Source organism: Bos indicus x Bos taurus, chromosome 8 (genome assembly GCF_003369695.1).
Source record: "Bos indicus x Bos taurus breed Angus x Brahman F1 hybrid chromosome 8, Bos_hybrid_MaternalHap_v2.0, whole genome shotgun sequence".
Taxonomy (NCBI): domain Eukaryota; kingdom Metazoa; phylum Chordata; class Mammalia; order Artiodactyla; family Bovidae; genus Bos; species Bos indicus x Bos taurus.
In genome coordinates this window covers 37,525,399-37,532,901 of record NC_040083.1, presented here as the reverse complement: position 1 = coordinate 37,532,901, position 7,503 = coordinate 37,525,399, and the positions used below count along the sequence as shown (strand labels likewise).

At 43.2% G+C, this 7,503-nt stretch overlaps 1 non-coding gene across 1 annotated transcript; it reads left to right on the top strand.

Annotated features, from left to right (window-relative positions):
* The first annotated feature begins 1,669 nt into the window (after positions 1-1,669).
* On the top strand, positions 1,670-1,741 carry TRNAC-GCA. Its single transcript has one exon. It is a non-coding gene; the product is annotated as a tRNA-Cys (tRNA).
* Positions 1,742-7,503: the final 5,762 nt, after the last annotated feature.

The window sequence follows — 7,503 nt, the reverse complement described above, 5'->3', positions numbered from 1 at the left end:
GATATTAAGAACAGGTGGCAAAAATGCACAGAAGAACTATACAAAAAAAGGTCTCAATGACCCAGATAACCACAAATTTCTGATCACTCATCTAGAGCCAGACATCCTAGAGTGTGAAGTCCAATGGGCCTTAGGAAGCATTACTACGAATAAAGTTAGTGGAGGTGATGGAATTCCAGCTGAGCTATTTCAAATTCTAAAAGTTAATGTTGTTGAAGTGCTGCATTCAGTATGGTAGCACATTTGTAAAACTCAGCAGTGGCCACAGGACTAGAAAAGTTTTCATTCCAGTCCCAAAGAAGGGCAATGTGAAAGAATTCTTAAACTGTCACACAACTGCACTCATTTCACGTGCTAGCAAGGTCATGCTCAAAAACCTTCAAGCAAAGCTTCAACAATACATGAACCAAGAACTTCCAGATATACAAACAGGATTTAGAGAAAGGAGAAGAGCCAGAGATCAAATTGCCCATATCATTGGATCATAGAAAAAGCAAGGGAATTCCAGCAAAACATCTACTACTGCTTAATTGACTACTCTAAAGCCTTTGATTGTGTGGATCACACAAACTGGAAAATTCTAAATGAAAAGGGAATACCACAACACCTGCATCCTGAGAAGCTTGTATGCAGGTCAAGAAGCAGCAGTTAAAACCAGACATGGAACAATGGACTGGTTCAAAATTGGGAAAGGAGTACATCAAGGTAGTATATTGTCACCATGCTTGTTTAACTTCTATACAGAGTACATTATGCAAAATGCCAGGTTGGATGAAGCATAAGCTGGAGTCAAGATTGCCTGGAAAAAAATCAACAAGCTTAGATATGCAGATAATATCACCCTAATCACAGAGAGTGAAGAGGAACTAAAGAGCCTCTTGATGAAGGTGAAAGAGGAGAGTAAAAAAAGCAGGCTTAAAACTCAATAGTCAAATGACTAAGATCATGGCACGTGGTCCCATCACTTCATGGCAAATTGATGGGGACAGAATGGAAACAATGACAGACTTTATTCTTTAGGCTCCAAAATCATTGCTGATGGTGACTGCAGCCATGAAATCAAAAGATGCTTGCTCCTTGGAAGAAAAGCTGTGACAATCCTAGACAGTGTATTAAAAAGCAGAGACATCCCTTTGCTGACGAAGGTCCATCTAGTCAAAGCTATGGTTTTTCCAGTAGTCATTTAAAGATTTGAGAGTTGGATCAAAAAAAAAAAAAAGGCTGAGGACAAAAGAACTGATGTTTTCGAATTGTGATGCTGGAGAAGACTCTTGGACAGCAAGGAGATCAAACCAGTCAATCCTAAAGGAAATCAATCCTGAATATTCGTTGGAAGGACTGATGCTGATGGCTGAAGCTGAAACTCCCAATGCTTTGGCCACCTAATGAGAAGAACTAACTCACTGGAAAAGACCCTGATGCTGGTAAAGATTGAGGGCAGAAGGAAAAGGGAGGGGGTGGGTGACATAGGATGAGACGGTTGGATGGCATCATCAACTCAATGCACAAGAGTTTGAGCAAACTCTGGGAGATTGTAAAGGAGAGGGAAGCCTAGTGTGCTGTAATGCAAGGGGTGGCAAAGATTTGGACTTGACTGAGGGACTGAATAATATCAACCTCAAGTTGGCACTTGCCAAGAGCATTTGCAAACAGCTAAACAACTATAGCTTCCCTGGTGGCTCAGATGGTAAAGCGTCTGCCTGCAATGCAGGAGACCCAGGTTCAATTCCTGGGTCGGGAAGATCCCCTGGAGAAGGAAATGGCAATCCACTCCAGCACTCTTGCCTGGAAAATCGCATGGATGGAGAAGCCTGATAGGCTACAGTCCGTGGGGTCGCAAAGAGCCAGACACGACTGAGCGACTTCACTTTGACTTTCAAACAACAATAAGAACAAGGGTATTTACCATCTGCCTCTGTGGAGACTGAACCCTGTACTGCTGTAGCTGTTGACCTTCAACACCCTCCAAGGGAGTTCACAGTGGAGTGAGGCGCTCTGTGCTCTGGGGAATCTGGTGAGACAGGTCTTTAGATAGTTGGATATTTTTAGGAACACATTTTATGATCCCAATACCTGTATCTCCTCATATCTGAAACAGCACTAAATCCATTCATGGTGACATCAGATCCTAGGAGAAAACCTCATATAAAGTAAGTGCTTGATTGCATTGAACTCCCCCTTCACCAGAACCGTATATATTGACCTTCTCCCCACTACCTCTTCCCTGGCTTCCCTGGTGGCTCAGAGGGTAAAGCGTCTGCCTGCAATGCAGGAGACCTGCGTTCAATCCCTGGGTCAGGAAGATCCCCTGGAGAAGGAAATGGCAACCCACTCCAGTACTCTTGCCTGGAAAATCCCATGGACAGAGAAGCCTGGTAGACTACAGTCCATGGGATTGCAAAGAGTCAGACATGACTGAGCGACTTCACCACTACCTCTTGGGAGCAATCTCTCAGAGCTATCTGTTTGCTGTCTCCCTGGCTGAGGTCCTCATTTTGCCGCAAATAAAACTTAACCTGCAACTCTCAAGTTGTGCATCTTTTTTAGTAGATAATAACAACAGTATCACATTGATAAACTTGCCTCAAATAAATAAAATCTAGTCGAATGCAACAAGAAGTGCTCTCAAGATGGTGGAGTAGAAGGATGTGCACTCATCTTCTTCTGCCAGAACACCAAAATTATAACTAGTTGCTAAACAACCATTGGCAGGAGAATGTTGGATCCCACCGTAAAAAGATACTCCATGTCCAAGGGCAAAGGAGAAGCCCCAACAAGACAGTGGGAGGGGTGCAGTTACATTTTAAAATCAAATCTCAGACCACCAAAGATGCTCGGAGGGCACAAACAAAATGTTGGCGCACGAGGATCAAGGGAAAGGAGCAGTGATCCCCACAAGAGATTGAGCCAGATCTGCCTTTGAGTGTCTCCTGCAGAGGCATGGGTCAGCAGTGACCTGCCTTGGGAACAGGGCCTCTGGCTGCAGCAGAACTGGAGGTGCAGCTTGTGGCCTTAAGTCCTCTTGGAGGAGGTCACCATTAGCTCCACTATAAACTGCCAAGTAGATGACTTACAAACTAGAGAACAATTATACCAAAGAAGTTCTCACAGTGTTGCAAAAGCTCTAGGGCCCACAACAGATTTCCCAACCTGGGGATCCAGCAATAGGACTGAGAACCTCCAGGGAAACAGACTTGGAGGGCACAACAAAACCTTGTGGGCACCAGGACTCAGGAGAAAGGAGCAGTGACCCCACAAGAGATGAGCCAGACTTGCCTTTGAATGTCCAGGAGTCTCTGGTGGAGGTGTGGGTTGACAGTGGTCTGCTGCTGGGTCAGGGGCACTGGCTACAACAGTCCTGGGAGCTGCAGAGTGCTGGCATAAGTCCTTTTGATGGAGGTCACCATTACTGCCATTATCCCTACAATAGTTTGGCCTCAGGGAGGGAACACAACCTCACCCATCAGCATAAAATTAGATTAAAGATTTACAAAGCATCACCTTGCCCACCAGACCAAGACCCAGTTTTACTCACAGCCAGTCCCTCCCACTAGGAAGTTTCCATAAACCTCTTAACTTCATCTATCAGAGGGCAGACAGAATGAAAACCACAGTCACAGAAAACTAACCAAACTGATCACATGGATTGCAACCTTGTCTAACTCAATGAAACTAAGAGTCATGCCATGTGTGACGGACAGCTCATGGTGGAGAGTTCTCACAAAATGTGGTCCACTGGAGAAGGGAATGGCAAACCACGTAAGCATTCTTGCCTTGAGAACCCCATGAACAGTATGAAAGATAAAAAGATATGACACTGAAAGATGAACTCCCCAAGTCAGTAGTTGCCCAGTATGCTACTGGAGAAGAGTGGAGAGAAAGCTCCAGAAGGCATGAAGAGGCTGAGCCAAAGCAGAAACAACACCCTATTGTGGATGTGTCTGATGGTGAAAGTAAAGTCTGAAGCAGTAAAGAACAATATTGCATGGGAACCTGGAATGTTAGGTCCATGAATCAAGGTAAATTGGAAGTGGTCAAACAGGAGACAGCAAGAGTTAATATCGACATTTTAGGAATCAATGAACTAAAATGGACCAGAATGGGAAATTTAGTTCAGATGACCATTACATCTACTACTGATGGGCAAGAATCCCTTAGAAGAAATGGAGTAGCCATCATAGGCAACAAAAGAGTCCAAAATACAATCTCAAAAGTGACAGAATGATCTCTCTCCCTTTCCAACGCAAACCATTCAGTACCATAATAATCCAGGTCTATGCCCCAACTACTAATGCTGAGACAGCTGAAGTTGAATGGTTCTGTGAAGACCCACAAGACCTAGACCTAAAAAAAGATGTCCTTTTCATCATAGGGGACTGGAATGCAAAAGTAAGGAAGTCAGATACCTAAAGTAACAGGCAAGTTTAGCCTTGGAGTACAAAATGAAGCAAGGTAAAGGCTAAGAGAGCTTTGTCAAGAGAACTCACTGATCATAGCAAATACCCTCTTCCACAACTGAAGAGACAACTCTACACATAGCTATCACCAGATGGTCAACACCAAAATGATACTGACTATATTCTTTGCAGCCAAAGATGGAGAAGCTGTATATAGTCATAAAAAACCAGACTGGGAGCTGACTGTGGCTCAGATCATGAACTCCTTATTGCAAAACTCAGACTTAAATTGAAGAAAGAAGAGAAAATCACAAGGCCATTCAGGTATGACCTAAATCAAATCCCTTACGATTAAACAGTGGAAGTGACAAATAGATTCAAGTGATTAGATCTAATAAACAGACTGTCTGAAAAACTATGGTTGGAGGTTTGTAACATTGTACAGGAGGCAGTGATCAAAACCATCCCCAAGAAAAAGAAAGGCAAAATGGTTGTCTAAGGAAAAAGAGAAGGAAAAGGCAGAGGCGAAAAGGAAAGATACACCCATATGAATGCAGAGTTCCAAAGAAAGCAAGGAGAGATAAAGCCTTCCTAAGTGAACAATGCAAAGAAATAGAGGAAAACAATAGAATGGGAAAGACTAGAGATCTTTTCAAGAAAATTAGAGATACCTAGGGGACTGTGAAGAAGGCTGAGCGCCGAAGAATTGATGCTTTTGAACTGTGGTGTTGGAGAAGACTCTTGAGAGTTCCTTGGACTGCAAGGAGATCCAACCAGTCCATTCTGAAGGAGATCAGCCCTGGGATTTCTTTGGAAGGAATCATGCTAAAGCTGAAACTCCAGTACTTTGGCCACCTCATGCGAAGAGTTGACTCACTGGAAAAGACTCTGCTGCTGGGAGGGATTGTGGGCAGGAGGAGAAGGGGACGACAGAGGATGAGATGGCTGGATGGCATCACTGACTCGATGGACGTGAGTCTGTGTGAACTCCGGGAGTTGGTGATGGACAGGGAGGCCTGGCGTGCTGCAATTCATGGGGTCGCAAAGAGTTGGACACGACTGAGCAACTAAACTGAACTGAACTGAAGGGAACATTTCATGCAAAGATGGGCACAATAAAGGACAGAAATGGTATGGGCCTAACAGAAGCAGAAGATATTAAGATCAGCTGGCAAGAATACACAGGAGAATTATTTTTTAAAAAAAGATATTAATGACCCAGATAGCCATGATGTTGTGATCACTCACCTAGAACCACACATCTTGGAGAGTGAAGTCAAGTGGACCTTATGAAGCATCACACCAAAAGACTAATGGAGGTGATGAAATTCCAGCTGAGTTATTTCAAATCCTAAAAGATGATGCTGTCAAAGTGCTGCAACTCAGTATGCCAGCAAATTTGGAAAACTCAGCAGTGGCCCTAGTACCAGAAATGCTCAGTTTTCATTCCAATCCCAAAGGAGGCCAATGCCAAAGAATGTTCAAACTGCTGTACAAATGCACTCATCTCACATGCTAGCAAAGTAATGCTCAAAATTCTCCAAGGCAGACTTCAACAGTACATGAACTGAGAACTTCCAGATTTTCAAGCTGGATTTAGAAAAGGTAGAGGAACCAGAGATCAAGTTGCCAACATCCATTAGATCATAGAAAAAAAACAAGAGAATTCTAGAAGAACATCTACTTCTGCTGTATTGACAATGCTAAAGCCTTTGTGTAGATCACAATAAACTGGAAAATTTTTAAAGAGATGGGAATACCAGACCACCTTACCTGCCTCCTAAGAAACCTATATGCTGGTCAAGAAGCAACAGGTACAACTGGACATGGAACAACGGACTGGTTCAAAATTGGGAAAGGAGTACATCAAGGCTGTATATTGTCACTCTGCTTTTTTAACTTTTATGTAGACTGCATCATGTGAAATGCTGGGCTGGATGAAGCACAAGCTGGAATCAAGACTGCCAGCAGAAATATCAATAACCTCTGATATGCAGATGACTCCACCCAATGGCAGAAAGCAAAGAGGAACCATAGAGCCCCGTGATGAAGGTGAAAGAGGTGAGTGGAGAAGCTAGCTTAATCTCAGAATTCAAAAAACTGAGATCATGGCATCCAGTCCCATCACTTCATGGCAAATTGATGGGGAAACAATGGGAACAGTGAGAGACTTTATTTTCTTGGACTCCAAAAATCACTGTGGATGGTACTGCAGCCATGAAATAAGAAGATGCTTGCTCCTTGGAAGAAAGCTATGACAAACCTAGATAGTGTATTAAAAAGCAGAGACTTTACTTTTCTGACAAAGGTCTGTCTAGTTAAAGCTATGGTTTTTCCAGTAGTCATGTATGCTTGTGATAGTTGGACCATAAAGAAGGCTGAACACCAAAGAATTGATGCTTTTGAACTGTGGTGTTGGAGAAGACTCTTTAGAGTCCCTTGGACTGCAAGGAGATCAAAACAGTCAATCCTAAAGGAAATCAATCCTGAATATTCATTGGAAGGACTGGTACTGAAACTGAAGCTCCAATATTTTGACCACCTGATGTGAAGAGCTGATTGATTTGAAAAGACCCTGATGCTGGAAAAAATTGAAGGTAGGAGGAAAAGGGGATGACAGAGGACGAGATAATTGGATAGCATCACTGACTCAGTGGAAATGAGTTAAGCAAGCTCCAGGAGATAGTGAAGGACAGGGAAAGCTGGCATGCTGCAGTCCATGGCTTGCAAAGAGTCAGACACGACTGAGTGACTGAACAACAACAAGAAGTAGAATGGTGGTCAGGTAACTCAGGGAGAGAACATATTGCATGAGAGAAGAACAAGATGTGAAAAGAAATAAAAAACCCTGGGAAAGAGCTACACACAGCTGAGTTGTGAATGAGCACTGAAAAGGGCCAAGAAATGGGAAACCAGGATGTTGTAATGTCATGGACATCAACAGAAGACAGTATTCCAAAAAGGCGGAGGGATCAATAGAAAATGTTTTAAGTACCAGATCATATAGTCGTTCATTGGGAGGACACTGGTGTTGTTCATGAGAGCATTTCTCATGGTTTCAGATGTCAAACCTATTAATATTCAAATGTGTGAGAGGAGATCATGA